This window comes from Vanacampus margaritifer, chromosome 2, assembly GCF_051991255.1.
Source record: "Vanacampus margaritifer isolate UIUO_Vmar chromosome 2, RoL_Vmar_1.0, whole genome shotgun sequence".
NCBI lineage: Eukaryota > Metazoa > Chordata > Actinopteri > Syngnathiformes > Syngnathidae > Vanacampus > Vanacampus margaritifer.
The window spans coordinates 24,277,706-24,298,115 of NC_135433.1; the positions used below are offsets into that span (position 1 = coordinate 24,277,706).

Genomic DNA, 20,410 nt, shown 5'->3' on the forward strand with positions numbered 1-20,410 from the left:
CGCAGCATGGAGCAGTGCTGCGGTCACCTGTCCCCCCCCGAGACCCCCCCCCCATTAATTTATTTTAATGCATCACATACGCTCCTTGACATGCCTGGGAGGCGGGTGGATCGGAGCAGAGGGGGATATCATTTCCCTCTGCTCCGGTTCACCTGCCCCCAATTTTAATGCACCACACACACACACTTATGTATATACACTGGGTGGGGTCACACTCACGGTTTAGGGGTAGAGTTCGCCAGTCGGCGAGCTGCCGAACTCAGTAACAGGGTTAGTTTTTCACTTAGATCGTTGGGGTGATGACCGGGGCCTCTCCCCGCTGGGCCTGGGGTTCGGGGATGCCGCCCGTCCTCCGGTGCCCCCATCTCCCCTTCTGCCCCTGGTGTTCCGTCCCTCCGCGTGGTGGGGTGGGCGCGGGTGCCCTCTCCGCTCTGCTGCCCGGCCCCTCTTCGGCGCAGATGCCTGGGTGCGGTGTGTCCCCGGGGTCTGGGGGTCGGGGGCTGGGGGGCTGTCAGTGGGTGGTGGTGGGGGCGGGGGCGGCTTGGTTGGGGGGTGGTGGTGGTGGGGGTGCCGGGGTGGGGGGGGTGCTGGGGTGGGGGGCTGTCTGGGGATTTGGGGACCTGGGGGCGGTTGGGGCTGGGTTGGGGTGGATGGCGGGGGTGGGGGGAGTGGGGGTTGTGGGCCGGTGGGGTGCCTGGTGGGCCTGCAGTGCCCCGTCCTGCTGCGTTGGGTTGGGGGCGTAGGCCGCGTTGGGGTGGGGGGCGCTCCTGCTCCTGGGTTTGCTCTCCAGCCGGTGGCCCCTGCGGGGCCCGGGGGTCGTCCTTTGGCGCTGCCGCGGCCTGGGGGGCCCTGAGGTGTTGCGCTTGCTCTGTCCTGGCGGGGGTCGACGGCTCCCCTCTTTGGTGGAGATTTTCATGCATGCCAGATCCACCACACCACCATCTATCGAAACTCAGACACAATTTGTTTCTCCCTCAGGTCATTGATTCGGTGGAGGCGGGTGTCTGTGGATCTCACTCTGCTTCGTCTGTCCTTTCTACCTTTCCTCAGTTTCTCCTTCGGGCCCTTGAGGTCTCCCTGATTTGTTGGAATTTAGATGTCTCTGGCTTAGGACTCTGGTTAGTGGCCCGGTGGGTGGTGTCTGGTCGGTGCTGGGCTTCGCTTTTCTTTCTTTTCTTTGGTCCCTCTTCGGGTCTCCTGGCGGCCCCACGACTCTGGCTGGATTTTGAAGTGTTCGGTTTAGGTGAACGGTATGGGAATTCTTTTTTTTTTTTTTACACGCACGCACACACGCACACACACACACATACCAAAAAAAAAAAAAAATATATATATATATATATATATATATATATATATATATATAAAAAAAGGGAGAACAATGATGATGACATGTCAAATGATCAATGCTGAGCTCTCCCCAGAGAGAAAAAAAAAAAAAAAGAGTCAACTGTTTTCTTTTTCTCGGCTTACGGCCATACTACCCTGAGAAAGCCCGATCTCGTCCGATCTTGGAAGCTAAGCAGGGTCGGGCCTGGTTAGTACTTGGATGGGAGACCGCCTGGGAATACCAGGTGCTGTAATCTTTTTTTTTTTGCACCTCCATGGCAAAAGTAAACTTTCACAAAATACCTCAAGTACACTAGCTACTTGCTAACAGACAGCCGCATGCTAAACTGACAGGATGAGAGCTGAACATGCAGTCAAAATGTTTTTCTGTCCCAAGTTTAGACGAGTGTAACCTTTAAAAGAGTCAACTGTTTTCTTTTTCTCGGCTTACGGCCATACTACTGTTGGAATTTATTTCTAAATCAACATAAACTCAAGTTAGTAATCTGACTCCAATTTGTGACCTTACCCAACTGCCACTCATCCAACAATATGCGCGCTCGTTCTGCAATAGAAAGGTATCAGGAATCCGGCATTTTCACACACGAGTGGATTTATTCCTAACACACAGATCTAATACAAGCACCTGGGTCTCGGGTCCCTCTCAATACAGCTCTGTACGCCTCTGTTGCCACCAGCAGACGTACTCCACATCCGAGTTGCCCAGCAATGAGTTATACTACACAATATGCAAACGGCACAGCAACAAAGGCATCCTGGCATTATTCTATTGGCTATGTGTATACTGCAGTTAACTTAAGCTTGCTCTCATTGGTCTTTCTTCCCCTGCAGAATCGCTTGCTGGCTCCTCCTGGTTGTAGTTTCCTCACAGAATTTTTCCACCAGCTGCCTCCGGGTTATCTGTCTCTGCATCCTCCCCGCGACCAGCACCGTTCGTTCCGAAACATTCCATTCTTGCACACCCTTGCCTCCCACATCCTGTTTTGTTCCACCATTCACACGCTCAGCACTCCACAGTCTCACATTCTCATACACAGGATGTAATGAACTACTTTAAGCTCAAACTCTTATGTTCCTTTATTCCCTCTCATGACCTCAGACGACTGAGGTCATCACTCGAATACCTTGTTTTATTGTCAAACACGAGCTAAAAATCAATAGCCATAAGCTAAAAATCAGTAAACAATTAAAAATTAGTAGAAAATTAAAAATCAGTAAAAAATTTCATTCTAGTAGAAAATCAGTAGAAAATTTCATTCCCTCCTCATGGCCTCAGATCCCTGAGGCCACCTTCACATACTTACATCCCGGACTCCCGGAGGGCCACAGCTGTCTCCGCCTCCTGGGGGTCCTTCTGAGGGATCATCATGTACTGGCCACCCGGAGGGAGTGGCCCCAACGTGCGTTCAATTGTCTTAACAGTTAATGATCTGATACATGGAATACAGCAACATCCGCATAACACCATAATAGCGGCAAACACAGCGATATAAATCAGTACTGATGCAATCAAGCTTTTGTATTTGCCAAAGACGTTTAACCAGTCAGAGTACCAACTGGTGTCCACACCTGAGTGCTCCTTCATTTTGTTACTTAGCGTGCGCAGACCCTCCAATGCCTTAGTAAGGCGACCGTCAGGAGACGTATTGTTGGGAATCAGAGTACAGCACTGATCCCCAAAAATACCACACACTCCTCCTCTTTCAGCTAACACCATATCTAAACCCATTCTATTTTGGAATGCCATAAGAGACGTGGCTGCTAATTGCTCATGCACTGCCTGGAGTGCCGAGGTGGTGAAGTTCGCCAATCGCTGGACATTGTAGTGGACATAATTAATCCGGTCCACATTTTTGTTTACTGTAATGAACAGGAAAATACTCTCCCATCCTGCCGCCACTTGATCCACCAATTTGTATTCATCAGGGACCCCTCTCGGAACTCCAATTGCATCTATGTACGTGGGGTCTCCTGCATTCAACCATTCTTGCATGTCCCTTTTCTTCCTCACAAGGAAGGGGATTCTTCCCCACCGTCCAACGCCTTCCCAATTTATTCTGGCCATGTCTAATGCTGTCACACTAATTGGCATGATCAGCGTTACTAGGGCGCACTTACCTGAGGCATTGGTGGGAAGCCTATCGTACAACACTTTCGCTCCACACCACAGCCAAACATCAGCACGAGCGAGAGGGATTCCTGCTGGCAAAGACACATTTTCATTACACCATGACTCCTGGATATTTCCAATCCCAGGGCCAGTCCCATTTAACTTTAGGCAGGTGAAATTTTGGTGTGCAACATGGGTGTTAAAAATGGGCTTTTTCTTTTCCATATCTGTCAGTGGAAAGGCCGAGTCCAATTGGCTGCACTCTCCTTGGAGAGTCTTGTTATACAGGAAACCAAAGAGACAGGTTTTGGATACAGCAGTTGCTACCATGATTTTCAAAACTGGTCGTGCACCTAAACATACCAAACAATTCTCGTTAGTATTGTTAGCGGCCTGTTCAGCCATCAGGAGCCAATTATTAGTGACCATAGAAATACCTGTGTGACTCATAAACCAGTCATCCACTGTTGTCATTGTTTTGGCCGTGGTACCCGTTTGACGGGTATAATTATTTAACACTGGTGCTTCCCCTTTTGTCATAGTCCCATTCTCACAAATGATAATTGGAAAATATGGATCTTTTCCAGACGAATATGCCCACAACTTAAACCCCCAACATGATGTGTTTAGCACTAACACTTCTTGGTGTGGTGGCGCAATTGACTCATTACCCATTGCAATTGTCAATTTCAATATCTCCCCTTCTTTTCTTAGGAGAATCTTATTATGGAAATACTTAGCAATATTATCCTTTGACGGTGTCCAATAATCACCCGCCTGTGTGGTAACCAGGGAATCCCATCCCCACATTGTCACATGTCCTGTTATATACCACCAATAACCAGGGAACATGTCTCCAGTTACTACTGACATGTCTGCCCACACTGATGTATACCACGCTTCCCGAAACCCTCTCAGTGCCTTTATTGGTATATTTACTTGGGTAGTTGTATTAGGGGCCACTGTTACTCTCACCGAATTATTGTATGCCCAGCCTATTATCCAAGGCTGGTAGCCCTTTTTCTCCCACTCATTTTCTGACTTTACCTCAATTCTCCTTCTAGGTTTCTGTGGGCGTACCAAGGGCCAGTCCTGGTACCATGGTTGATAATTGTCCAATTTATCTAACAAATCAAGCCATTGTTGAGTCCAGTTGAAAATTGTCACCCAAGTGTTCACCTGTGTCGGTTGTTTACACTTCAGATTTAGCAGTAGTTGTTGTGTCTGTGTCAGCGTCTTACCACCATCTTTCTCTGCTTCATACCATACCGTTCCATTACAGGAATGATACACCATCACTCGTTCTCCTTTCGCTCCATCACTTCTGTCATCCCGCACCATATGTTCAAACACAAAGCACAAGCCAGCAAGCAAAATAGTCAATAAAGTTAAACATTTGCATCGTCGTCGTCTTTGTTCAGACACTTTCGAGTCCGACTTTTATCCAATTCTCGCCATCGTCACATTCCCTCTCTTGACCTGCCCGTCCGGGCGGTCAACCTTTAAGCTCACCATTGGCAGGCACAAAGTCTGGGGCCGGGCGCAACTGTGAGTAATGGTACCACCTTTGTCCTTTAGTTTCCAATTGGACGGCGTGTGAAGTTCTAGCCAAAACCCTAAACGGTCCTTTCCAGCGAGGTTCAGTCCACTTCCGGGAAAGCACCCGCAGGTAGACGTACGGAGTGATGTCCGACTCCGGTGATGCTGATGACGAATCTGCAACCGCCTTGTCTGCGACCTGCGCAGACACACTGGATACAAGTGAATGAAGGTACTTTCAGTATGCAGCGTGTGATAAATCAGGTGTCGGTACGTCAGCTGGCGGGACCAAGGTGGAAGCAGGCCCTGGCATTAGGCGACCAGTTAACAGTTCGAACGGCGCAAAACCTGTTATTTTGTGAACAGTTTGGCGGACGACCAACAGGGCTAGGGGCAAAGCTTGCAACCATGTCATTTTTGTTTGAGCCATGATCTTAGCCAATTTTTCTTTCAAATTCCTGTTAACCCTTTCAACTTTGCCTTGGCTCTTGGGGTGGTACACACACCCAAAGCGATGCTTCAGCCCCAACAGCGCCTCCACTTTAGCCATTGCTTTGTTGTTAAAATGTGTCCCATTATCCGATCTGATTAAAGCAGGAAAACCATGTGTCGGAATATAATGATTCACCAAAGCTTTAATGACTGACGTGGTGTCTTCCCTTGCACACGGATATGCCTCCGGCCAGCGTGAATAAGAATCCACAATGACCAGAAGGAACCGCTTCCCGTTGACCCTGTCAATCATGTCCGTGAAGTCAATTACAATTTCTGCTCCAGGCCAGGCCACAGGGGAGAATGCTCCTGGCTTGGGTTTTAATGTCGGTCGTGCATTAAATGTTTGACATAATTCACAAGTCGCCACAAACTGCCAGACCACCTCCTGCATGCAACCTTGGATGCCACCACTGACGAAGTTTTGGAAGCATTGCCTGAGGCCCCACATGTGCCACTGTATGGGCCTCAGTCAACACCGAGGTCATGAGTTGTCCTTCAGGGAGGACCGGCTGGCCTCTGGGTCCCACCCAAAGACCATCCGATCGCCTAACCGCCTTTGATGCGATCCACATAGATTTTTGTTCCGGCGACGACTTACCTTGTGCGTCCATAATGTCCTCCAGTGTAACCTCGGGTGCCACTGGAAGATCCGGGTGTTCCCCATCCCAGACCACAGCCGTGGTTGCTAACATCATCTCGCCCTTAGGGGTGTACCCAGCCACTTCTTTCGCGAGAGCATCCGCCCTCTCATTACCCTTTGCCATCATGGTGTTGGCCTTTGAGTGTCCCGGGACCTTTACAATTGCCAATTCGTGGGGACCCTTAATTGCTTCATACAATCGCTCCATCAAAGTTCTATGAGCAATTTCTTTGCCTTTCACTGTTAGCCAGCCATTGTGCAGCCACCCCTTTAGGTCAATCAGGGCAGCCGACGCTGCATATGTCGAATCAGTATATACAGTTAATTGCTGTCCTGGACACTGTTCCAAGGCCAACACCTCAGCCGCCTGGGCGGAGGGTTTTATTGTCAACTTCTGAGCTGTCACCGGGAGGAAGGAAGAACCTTTCCACTCCACCACTGCCGCTGCCGCGTGGAGTGTCCCATCCTTGGCACGCCAACAACACCCATCCGTGAACATAACCCGTCCACCTTCCAATGGGTCCGCATACAAGTCCTCACGGACCTTTTGATCTTTCTGTACTTTCAGAGCACACTCATGTGCCCCTTCCAGGAGGTGATTAGCCATGTTCACACCATCATGCAAATACGTAACGTTTGGTGCCGTCAATGTCTTCATCATCCGTGTTTGTCTTAGGGGTGTCAACGTAAATGCCGCCGATGCGACAAAAGCTGACACCGCATGGTCTGTTAACACCTGGACGGGATACCCCATGACCACATGTGCCGTTTTCTGTAGGACCTTTGCCAGGCCCACTGCGTACCTAACGCAGTCTGCTTGTTTCTGTTTAATTCCGTCTAATGGCACACTACAATACAATAAAACTGCCCTGTTTGTCCCATGTCTTTGGTACAATGCCGCATTCACTGTCTTCTCACTAATGGCCACATCTAAATGAAACACCTTAGTGTAATCTGGGGTAGCCAAAGCTGCTGCTGATGCCAATTCCTGAATTAGTTGCACAAGCAATGCATCATCCTCAGGGGTCCACTGCAATGTGGCCTTCAAATTTCGGACCCCTTGTTGTTTGACCAGGGCCCGCAAGCCTGCTGTTTTATCCACAAAACATGGGATGTAGGCTCGGCTGTAGCCACACAATCCCAAGAAAGACAGCATGTCTTGCACTGTCTCTGGACGTGGGTGTCGCAAGATGGAGCTGCGGTGATCCGGGGACATAGCCAAACCGGCTGGTGTGATGACACGCCCCAGAAAAACCACAGACTTACGACAGCACTGTAACTTTTTCCTTGACACTTTGAAGCCCAGGTCAGCAAGCTTCAACAGCACTACTCGTGTGGCTTCCACACACTGGTTGGATGTTTCGGCTGCAATGAGGAGATCGTCCACATACTGCAGGAGCACTGAGCCTTGGGGTAGTTCACATGAAAATAACAAGTCCTTCAATACCTGATTAAAGAGTCCCGGCGAATTCTTGAAGCCCTGTGGGAGTCGTTTGTACTGCAATTTCACCCCTTTGTAAGAAAATGCAAACACGTGTCGTATTGACTCAGCCAGTGGTAAACAGAAATATGCATTCGCCAAATCAATTACCGTATACCACTGTTTCTGAGGATCCAGGGAGGACAGGATGCGATGGGGGTCAGGAACTGGCAAAACTGGAGTTATAGTTATGTCATTCACTGGCCGCAAATCGTGGGCCATCCTCCATGTCACCCCATCAGCCTTCTGGTCCGGCCTCAGAGGTGTGTTCCAAGAGGACGCCGACGTTTCCAACACCCCCGCATCCCACAATCCTGCCACTGTGTTCTCCATACCTTTGTCTGCTTCCTTCGGCCATCGATATTGAGGACGGCGAACCGGACTAGAGCAATCAACTTCCAATTGGATCGGCTGAACCGTATGACAAAAACCAACATCAAATGGACCCTGTGACCACAAGGTCTGTGGCATTTGATCCAGCATCGCCTGTGCAGACTCATGGTCCGTCTGTTCCCGCCCATGCTGGCGGTCCAGGAAGACCAATTCAAGGTCTGACTCATCTACCATTTTTGCCATTATCCTGTAATTTTTGGTTGCGGCCGAATGCCACACATCTGGAATCTCAGTCATCATCCAGTCATGTTGTTGTGTTAATCGTTTCACCATGGGCCCCAATTGGCGGGGCTCATGGCCTGGCGACACAGCCAGCGACACGTGAGGCAAACCTTCCTCACTCATTCGATACCATTGCTCTTGCTCCGGCGACAACTGTACATATGCTGCCACCCCCTCGGGGCCCACAAAGATGCATGGTGATTGTAATGTCCAATCATCTCCCTCAATTTCTTCAAACGCATCTCTATATATGTCATCTGATTCTCTATCATAATATAGAGTGCAATGCAATGGATCCACTGGGGGGTGGTACGGTGCCAATGCCTGGATCCACGGTTTCCACAAGAGGTACGTGGAGTAGACACCTCCCCCAAATGGAGTCTCAGGATTCAATCTCGTCCAGTAGATTCGTGCCGTTTCCGGTACTGTGGGGAGTGGTGCCATCAACCACTGACCCCGAGGTGTCACAGGCTGGGAGCATTCCAGAACCTGTCCGTCAGGAAATGTCACTGTAAGTCCCTTCTCGCCGCACAATATCTGGGCTCTCAATGCTGACAACATGTCTCTGCCCATCAAATTGATGGGTGGGTCCATTGCATGAACATATGAATGATATAGTTTCTGTCCGGTGTTTGTGATTTCCGTTTTCAATGGCCGAGTAAAGGGCAGAGTCTGAGGACATCCCGAGAAGCCGACCAACGTTGTAACTCGTTTCGACAACGCTGTACTTGGCAGCGGCATGTTGATCGATGAATGTGTTGCTCCAGTGTCCACCAACATCTGGACCGGAGTGTCCGCCACTGTCAACCGAAGCATTGGCTCTGCCTGGCCAGTGCTTCCCGAGCTTCCCAGGCCCCCCTATTCGTCCGGGCCGTACCACGGGTCGGCTTGGTAATAGTGCCCCTGTGGATTCGGCTGTGGCCACGGGCGGGGCTGCTGCGGTCCCCTTTGGTGTGGTGGCCCTGCTTGCTGGTTCTGCTGCTCCGCCCCTGGTGGTGATGGGTTGCCATGACAATCTCGTGCCCAGTGATCAGGGGACCCGCAGTTGAAGCAAGTCCCTGGAGCGAACCCATTCCGCCCCCGTCCTGGGGGGGCGCCACGACCACGCCCTCTGTATCCACCACGGAACCCTTGGCCTCGGCCCCGTCCAGCCCCCACTGGAGTCTGATACATCTGTTTTTGTTTAACCTTTTCTTGTTTTGCATCACCATGCAACTTCACCAACTGTAGTTTAACCAAACTAGTCGCCAGAGCGTCAGTTTCCTTTTGATCTTTATTTGCTTTTTCCATGTAGATGCGGCAATGGTGTATCAAATGCCTCTTGAATCTCGGTTCCGGACAGACCAAAATGTCCGGATCAATTCTCATAATCGCTTGGACCTCATGTGGGAGGCCGTTCAGCATCGCCGTCCTGAACATCATCTCAGCTTCAGGGTAGCTGCCTGGGTGTTTACCTGTGGTCTCAATCCACAGCTCCAATGCCTGAGCATAATGTTGCTCGGGAGTCACATCTTTTCCATAATTAAAAATTGTTGGCACCACATCCACTGGGGAGGGAAAGGCCGCCCTCAGCTCCCGAAACAACGCCTCCGAGATCTCCGCCAGGGGCGTTTCTCTCCCCAGCTGGCGGGTGCCAGCTGCCCCCTCAATATTCTGTAATTGAATCAGGGAACATGATCCCAAAATGGCTTGTCTAAAATCCCCCAATGCTACTCCCTGTCCTGACATGGCAGCTAAGAATTTAGTAATCCAGGCTCGTGCCCCTTTATGCAGGGGGGGGCAATTTTTCCACCAATGCAGCCACATCCCGAAGCACCAAAGGCTCATAGTGACGGCCAGCATGAGTCACCACTAGGGGTGCCATTGTTTGAGGCTGCTCCTGCTGTGCCATCATTTTCCCTTTACTACGCGTATTATAGCCTCGCTCCGCCCTGGACATGCTCTCCTCACTATCACCTAGCCTCTCTCCTTCACTCAACGCTCTGAGCATCTGCCGCTGTTCACATAACACCACCTCGTCTTCCTCATCACTTTCCACTTCCTCCTCGCGGTGATCAGCGTCGCTGGGCGTTGCCTGCCCATGTCTCCGTGTCCCTGTCATCACATTCTCTAACATCTCTCTTTCCTCACTCTGCACCCTATGTCCATCAAACAACTTCCTCGATGCCTCCTCCCTCATCAGCTTCGGAGTCCTCTTACTCCCTGCACTAGTGGTGCCCCCGTCTCCTGCTAGCGCCGCCCCTGGCGTCCGCACGGGCGACTCCACATTCCCCTGCTGCTCTCCGCGCACTCTCTTTCTCTCATTATTCACAGCCTGTTCAATCAACTGTATGGTCGCTGGCGTCATCCGTGAACCGTCATCTTCCACATCTAAAACCATTCTGCCCCCCAAAGTGACTACGGGGGCCATCACTGGCGCCGTCGGATACGGTGGCGGCTCACACACATACTGTCCCGAGCTCGGCAACTGTGGATAAATGCCTCTAAAACATTCCGTCTTTTCTTCCACCTTTTCAATCACTTCATCCTCCTTCTTCACTTCATCCTCACTCTTTTCCTCTTTCATCGCTGCCAGCGCAGTAGCAATAGTTGCCAATTGGTGAATGCCTCGTCTATCTTTCTCCACTTCCTTCACTTCCTTCTCAAGTTTATTACGCTGTCGCCATCCGACTTGGCTCTGTTCCTCCTTCATATCTCATATTTCTGCTTTCCTTTTTCTGTAACTGCCGCGCTAACTTCGACATGTCCCATGTTCCAGGTTCTCCGCGAAACAATTCATCCTTCTTTAATTTCAGAAACAACTTCTGACACCGTTCTTTTTCCTTCTTAATTTTCTTACTTTCTATTCCACTAATCAACTGTGATTCCAGCTTAGCGTAATGACCATTAATCTCCGACCAGACTTCAGTCCGTTCGTCTGAAGTGCCACACCCGAGACCACTATCACACTTCCTCTTATTCGCCATCTTAAAATCCACCCGTGCGTTTCCCAACCACTTTTTACACAGAACAATTTTAGTTTTCACACTCACACCGCTTCCACACTAATACGTAAATCCCAGATTTTAAACCGTATCGTAACCACGAATAGTTCCAAACTATTCTAGTAGGTAAATCCCAGATATACCCTACTAACGTCCACACTATTACACTTTTACGCCGTTCCGCTCCTCCTTCCTCTTATAATTTAGCGTTGCCAATGTGCAGAATTTGAAAAGGAATCTGCTTACCTTGTTTCACTGTGGGCCCAAGAGGAAAGACGGTCGGACGTGTGGCTCCTTTATCAGGTCGTCACCCGGTGTGGACGTGGGTCCCTGACCCGAGTCCCAGACTCTTGTGGTTTTCCTCGAAGTCCCGGACTTCTTTTACCTCTCTTGCATCACGTCGGGGTCACCATAAATTGTTGGAATTTATTTCTAAATCAACATAAACTCAAGTTAGTAATCTGACTCCAATTTGTGACCTTACCCAACTGCCACTCATCCAACAATATGCACGCTCGTTCTGCAATAGAAAGGTATCAGGAAGCCGGCATTTTCACACACGAGTGGATTTATTCCTAACACACAGATCTAATACAAGCACCTGGGTCTCGGGTCCCTCTCAATACAGCTCTGTACGCCTCTGTTGCCACCAGCAGACGTACTCCACATCCGAGTTGCCCAGCAATGAGTTATACTACACAATATGCAAATGGCACAGCAACAAAGGCATCCTGGCATTATTCTATTGGCTATGTGTATACTGCAGTTAACTTTAGCTTGCTCTCATTGGTCTTTCTTCCCCTGCAGAATCGCTTGCTGGCTCCTCCTGGTTGTAGTTTCCTCACAGTATTTTTCCACCAGCTGCCTCCGGGTTATCTGTCTCTGCATCCTCCCCGCGACCAGCACCGTTCGTTCCGAAACATTCCATTCTTGCACACCCTTGCCTCCCACATCCTGTTTTGTTCCACCATTCACACGCTCAGCACTCCACAGTCTCACATTCTCATACACAGGATGTAAAGAACTACTTTAAGCTCAAACTCTTATGTTCCTTTACTACCCTGAGAACGTCAGATCTCGGAAGCTAAGCAGGGTCGGGCCTGGTTAGTACTTGGATGGGAGACCGCCTGGGAATACCAGGTGCTGTAAGCTTTTTTTTTGCACCTCCATGGCAAAAGTAAACTTTCACAAAAGACCTCAAGTACACTAGCTACTTGCTAACAGACAGCCGCACGCTAAACTGACAGGATGAGAGCTGAACATGCAGTCAAAAAGTTTTTCTGTCCCAAGTTTAGACGAGTGTAACCTTTAAAAGAGTCAACTGTTTTCTTTTTCTCGGCTTACGGCCATACTACCCTGAGAACGCCCAGGTGTGGTTGATTGGTTGCAGCTGAGCTGATTGTGCCTGTGTGTGTCAGTTGGGCTGTGTGCTCCCCATTATGTGGTTTTGTGTTCTTTCTTTGTCTGTTTTTGAATTTGTTTTGGTTATTTTTTCTTTATTTTTGTGTTAGTTTTCAGTTTCTTTCTCCTCCCAGCTTCCTTGGCTGTGGAGGAGGGTTTATTCCCCCCCCAGAGCTTTTTGCTCTGTTTCGACTGTTGGAATGGATGTGGCCTTTGCTGGGCCCAGGATGTCTGGAATGGTGAATGGTGAGTTTTCTGGCAGGATGGTTGGCAGTGATGTGGGTGCGGATGATGTTCGAAGTGGTATGAGTGTGGTGCACAAGCGTAAGGTGTGTTTCGATAAAGAGCTGACGTGTTTTTGGAGCTCGAAGGTGGTGCTGGTCTGTTTCCGTTGGCTCTGCTGACGGCTACCAAGGAAGTCTGTGGTACAATTCTGGCCTGTCGAATGATTACCAAGGACAGGTTCGAAATGACTGTGGCATCCCAGGTGGCCAAGGATAAATTGTTAGATGGGTTTAAGATCGGGGAAACTAGGGTTCACGGGAGGGATATCTGTGTGGACGAACTTGTAGTGTCTTTCCTGGGCCTGCCAGCTTACATTGAGGATGGGGAAATCCTGCAGAAGCTACTCGCTTGGGGTGTTTCGGCCGTGTCCAAGGTGAGGAGACGGATGTGGCCGGGGACAAACATAGCTGATGGGACGAGGTTTGTAAAAGTCCGCTTTACAAACCAAGTGCGTTCTCTACCATATTCCGTCAGGTTTAACACGGCGGGGGGGCCTGAATATTTTAGGGTCATTCACGACAGGCAAGTGAAGGTGTGCAGGGGGTGTCTCCAGCCTGACCATGTGTTGCGTGAATGCCCTGATTTTTGTTGCAGACGGTGTGGGGCCCAAGGCCATTATGCGCGGGAGTGTACAGAGCCCAGGGCTGCTAAATGTAAGGACTGTCATCAGTATCCCTCTGTGTGTGGATGCTCCGGCCACCTCGCCTCTGACCCCGAGGAAGCAGGTGGGGGTCCCCCTCCTACGGTTGAAGCAGAGCACGGCCCTGGATTGAGAGAGGCCCTGTTAGATCGGGATGTGGAACCGGGTATACCTGACCCGGTGGCATTGGTGCCTGTGGTGGGGGGGGGCTGGTGAAATGTCTCACAGTCCTGCCCCTGAGCAGGGGGGGGAGGCAGTGTCCTGCCCTACCTCTAATATCGTGGTGGCAGGGGCTGGACCGGGGAGGGGGATGGGTGAGGATCTGGCTCCACACCTTACCCCTGAAGCGGGGGAGCAGGCACTGAAGTCAGGCCAGACTCCCAAGTCTCAGCGCTCGAGGGCGGGCAGCAGGGGTCGGGTGCCGCATAGACGGCCACTGTCTAAGAGTAGTGACAGGTCCAGATCACCGACCGGGAGGGTTGGGTCGAAACATGCCGATGGGTTTTGTGAGACCCAGCCTGGTAGTGATCGGCGGTCAGGGCTGCAGGGTGAGGGCCCCGTTTCATGCGGCACTGCCCGTTCTGAGTCTGCCACTGTAGATGCCACAACTGTTCCTACAGGCGTCGATCCCCAAGGGAATGAGGTCGCCCCGACAAAGACGAACAGGAAGTCTAAATGGTAGTCTGCGTCAGGATGATGGTTCAACTCCTTTTTTTCTTCCTAATGACGCTCTCCCTAGTCTCCATTAATGCCCGGAGCTTGAGGAATAGGGAAAAGATGCACAGTGTGTTTCACGACACCACCTGGGACGTGCTGTGCATCCAGGAGACATGGTGGGAGGCGGAGCATCTTCGCAAGGTAGAGGATATGGACATTGGTGTTTTGTACTGTGCTTTGGGCTCTGCACACTCCCGTGGTGTGGCTGTCCTAGTTAAGCCGGGTGTTTTCGGCGGGTCTTCTTTAGTGCATGCGGACCCACATGGCCGCTTTATAGTGATTGATTTTCTGCGTGGCTCCACTAAATTTCGCCTTATAAATGTTTACGTGCCTAGTGAGGAGATGGAGAGGAAAACCTTCTTCGTTTCTGTTTTTCCTTATGTTACTGATTCCTCGTTTTTGATTGGCGACTTTAATATAGCGTTGTCAAAAATCGATCTCGGTCCGAACAACACATTCAGGAATGACGTTAGTCGAAGTTTTTTGATTGATGCTGCAGTGGCTGCTGATTTGTCCGAGGTCTGGAGAGGTCTCAACCCCCTAAAAAGGGACTATTCCCGGCGTCAGGTGGTGGAGGGGGTCCTCCTCCAGTCTCGGATAGATCTGTGTTTTGTTTCAAGTGCTTTATGGAAGTACATCGGTGGCAGCTCCTATGCATGTGTGGGCTGGAGCGATCACTCCCTTTTTTCCGTCAAACTTGACTTCCTGGGTGGTAAGAGGAATGGGGGGGGTCTGGGTTTTTATTAATATGCTGCTTGCCGACCCCACTTTTGTAAATAAGATGGAGCACCTTTTTGATTGTTTTGATGATGAAATGGGAATTTGTGACTCTTTGGTTGATTGGTGGGAGCAGGCAAAGGCTAAAATTAAAAAGCTGTGCCTACGTTATAGTAAGCAGAGGAGGTGGGAGGAGTCCATCAGGGAGCATACTGTCCGGAGCCACCTCCAGGGACTTGCCGCTACCTCTGGTATAGGCCCGGTAGACCCTGAGTATCTGGTGCTGCAGGAGGAGCTCAGGAATATACAGGTTAGTCGTGAAAGGGGGGCGGCACTGAGATCCAGGTCCCAGTATGCGGTGGAGGGGGAGCGCTCCACAGCTTTCTTTTTTGGTTTAGAGAAGTCCAGGCAGAGCAAGCTATACTTGGATGGCCTGTTGGATGAGTCAGGCAGGTGTCATAGTGATTTGGATGAGATTTTGGATATTGTAGGTAGGTTTTATGCAGATTTGTTTGATGGGGAAGGGATCAACGAGGTAAGCTGTAGTCAGGCTTTAGGTGCGCTTGATGGGTCTCTGAGCCCTAGTGACGCTGACAGCTGTGACGCGCCTATTTCTTTGGCAGAGGTTTCTGCAGCAATTAGGGGTCTCAATGCCTGTAGGAGTCCAGGAGAGGATGGTTTGAGTGCAGAGTTTTATAGTGCTTTCGCTCACAGGTTAGCCCCGATTCTCCATACTCTGTATGGCGATATTGAGAGAGAGGGTCGGGTTTCGGACTCCTTTTCTCTTAGTATTGTGACTTTGATTTTTAAGAAGGGTGATAAGCGGTGCCTGGCCAATTACAGACCAATAAGTCTCCTTAACACCGATTATAAAATACTGGCGAAAGTATTAGCACATAGGTTGATAGGTGTGATTGGTAAAGTGGTTACCAGTACACAGGCATATTGTGTCCCGGGGCGGGACATTTCTGACACAATACTCTCCTTAAAGTGTTTGTTGAAGGAGATGCATGTCTCTGGTGGGATTCATGTTTCAGTTGATTTCAGTAAAGCATTTGATAGGGTCGAGCATTGCTTTCTTTACCGTGTTTTGGAGAAATTTGGCTTTAAAAATGGCTTTGTGAACTGGATTAAGCTTTTGTATTCCAGTGCGGTTAGCTGTGTAAAGTACAATGGACTCCTGTCGGATAGCTTCCCTTTGCGGAGGTCGGTAAGGCAAGGGTGTCCTTTGAGTGCACTCCTCTATAGTATAGTGGCCGAGCCTTTGGCCGCTATGCTCAAGAGGGATGGGGCTGTGCACGGAATCGTGAGTCCATCTGGTAAGGAATATAAGATCTTTCAATATGCGGATGACACCAATTTGGTTTTGCGCGATGTGGGGAGCCTCAATGTTGTTCTCCACACCCTGAACGTTTTTTGCCTTGCCTCAGGATCAAAGATAAATTTTGAAAAGACGTCTGTGTCCTACTGCGGGGGCATCGTGGCCCCGCCGAATGTTTGGGGCGTCAGGGATGCAGGGGATTCTTATAGGGTTCTTGGTGTGCCCTTGGGTAGGGATGAGGTGACCTGTCGGGATTGTTTGTGGTCTGGCTTGTATAGCAGTGTGTGCACCCGAATGAATCTGTGGAAAATGCGTGGTCTTCACTTAAAAGGTAGGGTGTTGGTGGTAAATGCACTGTGTTTGTCTAAACTTGTTCATGCTCTTGCTGTGTATGACTTACCGGGGGTGTTTGCAAATAAGTTTAGCATTGCTGTTAGTAAATTTATCTGGCAGCGAGAGAGGGCACCTGTGGCACACAATGTTTTGGTTGGTCAGTATGATCGGGGAGGGCTTAAACTGATCGACTTGGTAGTTAGGAAGAATGCGCTGCGTCTCAAATTGATTAAAAAGTTCCTCGACACCGGATTCGATGCGGCGTGGAAGGATTTTTTCGCTTCGCATGTTGAAAAGTTGGGTGAGTATGGTGTCTATAATTTGTGTATGCTTCCCCAGCGGACTGCCCTGGATCGGGTCCCGCCTTTTGAGAGGGAAGTGTTTGAGGCGTGGGCTAGACTGCGGCCGTTTGTAGTGGCGGCCCCTTGCTCCTTGTGCAGGTAGGGCAAATGCCTTTACGTTTTAACCCTGACATGCTCTCTGATCCTCCTGGGAGGAGGGAAAGCATGTTTAGCGGGTCTTTTGATAGAGCAGGTATCAAACGGGTTGGCCAGTTATTAGATTTTGAGGGTAGGGTCGATGTGGAGGCTTTTAAGGGTAGTTTTAGTAGGGCGGGTCTTCGGTTTAGGAGGACCGAGGTGGTGAGGAAAGTGAGTGATATACGGGGTTGTATCTTGAGAAGGTGGGGCACACTCTATGAGAGGGTACCGCCAGTTCAGGATGCATATGAGGGAGGGCATGGCGGTGACTCGCCCCTAATTTTCGTTTGGGTTTAGGGGGAGGGGTTGATGGGAGTGGCAGAGACACCGACTTGTGCTCTATATCGTTTGCTGTTGACCCAGGTAGTTAGGCGTCCCACTGCCGAACATAGGTGGTCACAAGTCTTCCCTGGGAAAGATACTGCGTCCATTTGGGCGAACGTTTATAATTGGTATACCCCCCCCAGGTTAGTAATTTTGCTTTTAAATTGAGACATCGTCTCGTTTTCACATGCTGTATGTTGCAAAGTATTCAGCCCGACAGGTTTAGTCGGGACTGTCCAGTGTGCGGAGAAGTGCCAGAAGATCTGCTCCACCTCATGTTCCGGTGTCCGGCGGTGCGGTGCTTCTGGACCAGGCTGCAGGACCTCCTCGTCAGGAGATTGGGTCTGAGACTCCCACCGCCGGCGGTTGATGTGGAGGACATGGACGAGCCCTGGTTTCTGCTTTTCGGCCCCATCTGTCGGGATGTCCAGAGAGCTGATTCGGCGGGTGGAATAAACTGGGAGGCTCTTCATCTGTGCCTGTCTTTCGGGAGATATGCTGTGTACTTGGTGCGCAACATACACCTCAATGACGCCAGGACTGCTTACCACTGGGCTGTCTTTGTGAGACTTTTGGCAGCCCATATCCGCCATCTCCATGCCGTCAGAGAGCACGAGTTCGAGAACACTTTTTTTCAACGTAACGATTAAATTTTTTGGGATACATCTGGACTCCCCCAGCTGAACATTTGAGGGATTCCCGCCCACTGGTGGTTGCCCCCAAACCTCGCCGAATCTCCCCTGTCATTATGACAGTGACTTTGGTTACTTTGATGTTTTTGTTTGTGCCTAGGTGTTAGCGGTGTGGTTTTTGAGGGTTTGTAAATTTGTGTGTATTTCTGTGCTTGTATTTTGATAATAAAAATAAATAAATAAAAAAAAGAACCTCCGATCTCGGAAGCTAAGCAAGGTCGGGCCTGGTTAGTACTTGGATGGGAGACCGCCTGGGAATACCAGGTGCTGTAAGCTTTTTTTTTGCACCTCCATGGCAAAAGTCAACTTTTCTGTCCCAAGTTTAGACGAGTGTAACCTTTAAAAGAGTCAACTGTTTTCATTTTCTCGGCTTACGGCCATACTACCCTGAGAACGCCCGATCTCGGAAGCGAAGCAGGGTCGGGCCTGGTTAGTACTTGGATGGGAGACCGCCTGGGAATACCAGGTGCTGTAAGCTTCTTCTTTTTTTTGCACCTCCATGGCAAAAGTAAACTTTCACAAAAGACCTCAAGTACACTAGCTACTTGCTAACAGACAGCCGCACGCTAAACTGACAGGATGAGAGCTAAACATGCAGTCAAAATGTTTTTCTGTCCCAAGTTTAGACGAGTGTAACCTTTAAAAGAGTCAACTGCTTTCTTTTTCTCGGCTTACGGCCATACTACCCTGAGAACGTCAGATCTCGGAAGCTAAGCAGTGTCGGGCCTGGTTAGTACTTGGATGGAAGACCGCCTGGGAATACCAGGTGCTGTAAGCTTTTTTTTTGCACCTCCATGGCAAAAGTACACTTTCACAAAAGACCTCAAGTACTTTAGCTACTTGCTAACAGACAGCTGCACGCTAAACTGACAGGATGAGAGCTGAACATGCAGTCAAAATGTTTTTCTGTCCCAAGTTTAGACAAGTGTAACCTTTAAAAGAGTCAACTGTTTTCTTCTTCTCGGCTTACGGCCATACTACCCTGAGAACGCCCGATCTCGTCTGATCTCGGAAGCTAAGCAGGGTCGGGCCTGGTTAGTACTTGGATGGGAGACCGCCTGGGAATACCAGGTGCTGTAAGCTTTTTTTTTGCACATCCATGGCAAAAGTCAACTTTCTTAAAAGACCTCAAGTACACTAGCTACTTGCTAACAGACAGCCGCACGCTAAACTGACAGGATGAGAGCTGAACATGCAGTCAAAATGTTTTTCTGTCCAAAGTTTAGACGAGTGTAACCTTTAAAAGAGTCAACTGTTTTCATTTTCTCGGCTTACGGCCATACTACCCTGAGAACGCCCGATCTCGTCCGATCTCGGAAGCTAAGCAGGGTCGGGCCTGGTTAGTACTTGGATGGGAGACCGCCTGGGAATACCAGGTGCTGTAAGCTTTTTGCACATCCATGGCAAAAGTCAACTTTCTTAAAAGACCTCAAGTACACTAGCTACTTGCTAACAGACAGCCGCACGCTAAACTGACAGGATGAGAGCTGAACATGCAGTCAAAATGTTTTTCTGTCCCAAGTTTAGACGAGTGTAACCTTTAAAAGAGTCAACTGTTTTCTTTTTCTCGGCTTACGGCCATACTACCCTGAGAACGCCCGATCTCGTCTGATCTCGGAAGCTAAGCAGGGTCGGGCCTGGTTAGTACTTGGATGGGAGACCGCCTGGGAATACCAGGTGCTGTAAGCTTTTTGCACATCCATGGCAAAAGTCAACTTTCTTAAAAGACCTCAAGTACACTAGCTACTTGCTAACAGACAGCCGCACGCTAAACTGACAGGATGAGAGCTGAACATGCAGTCAAAATGTTTTTCTGTCCCAAGTTTAGACGAGTGTAACCTTTAAAAGAGTCAACTGTTTTCTTTTTCTCGGCTTACGGCCATACTACCCTGAGAACGCCCGATCTCGTCTGATCTCGGAAGCTAAGCAGGGTCGGGCCTGGTTAGTACTTGGATGGGAGACCGCCTGGGAATACCAGGTGCTGTAAGCTTTTCTTTTGCACATCCATGGCAAAAGTCAACTTTCTTAAAAGACCTCAAGTACACTAGCTACTTGCTAACAGACAGCCGCACGCTAAACTGACAGGATGAGAGCTGAACATGCAGTCAAAATGTTTTTCTGTCCCAAGTTTAGACGAGTGTAACCTTTAAAAGAGTCAACTGTTTTATTTTTCTCGGCTTACGGCCATACTACCCTGAGAACGCCCAGGTGTGGTTGATTGGTTGCAGCTGAGCTGATTGTATCTGTGTGTAGTGATGGGATGATGATACCTCAAGGATTGTATTGAC

General features: G+C 49.7%; 5 non-coding genes and 2 pseudogenes across 5 annotated transcripts; all 7 read left to right on the forward strand.

The window, feature by feature from the left end:
* Positions 1–1,467: 1,467 nt before the first annotated feature.
* On the forward strand, positions 1,468–1,586 carry LOC144046033 (5S ribosomal RNA). The gene has a single exon (XR_013292344.1). It is a non-coding gene; the product is annotated as a 5S ribosomal RNA (ribosomal RNA).
* Positions 1,587–18,491: 16,905 nt separating this feature from the next.
* On the forward strand, positions 18,492–18,600 carry LOC144046791 (5S ribosomal RNA; annotated as a pseudogene).
* A 191-nt stretch (positions 18,601–18,791) lies between these two features.
* Positions 18,792–18,900, forward strand: LOC144047353 (5S ribosomal RNA; annotated as a pseudogene).
* A 186-nt stretch (positions 18,901–19,086) lies between these two features.
* On the forward strand, positions 19,087–19,205 carry LOC144045128 (5S ribosomal RNA). The gene has a single exon (XR_013291474.1). It is a non-coding gene; the product is annotated as a 5S ribosomal RNA (ribosomal RNA).
* Positions 19,206–19,391: 186 nt separating this feature from the next.
* LOC144045624 (5S ribosomal RNA) lies at positions 19,392–19,510 on the forward strand. The gene has a single exon (XR_013291955.1). It is a non-coding gene; the product is annotated as a 5S ribosomal RNA (ribosomal RNA).
* Positions 19,511–19,692: 182 nt separating this feature from the next.
* LOC144045140 (5S ribosomal RNA) lies at positions 19,693–19,811 on the forward strand. Its single transcript, XR_013291485.1, has one exon. It is a non-coding gene; the product is annotated as a 5S ribosomal RNA (ribosomal RNA).
* A 182-nt stretch (positions 19,812–19,993) lies between these two features.
* LOC144045151 (5S ribosomal RNA) lies at positions 19,994–20,112 on the forward strand. The gene has a single exon (XR_013291496.1). It is a non-coding gene; the product is annotated as a 5S ribosomal RNA (ribosomal RNA).
* Positions 20,113–20,410: the final 298 nt, after the last annotated feature.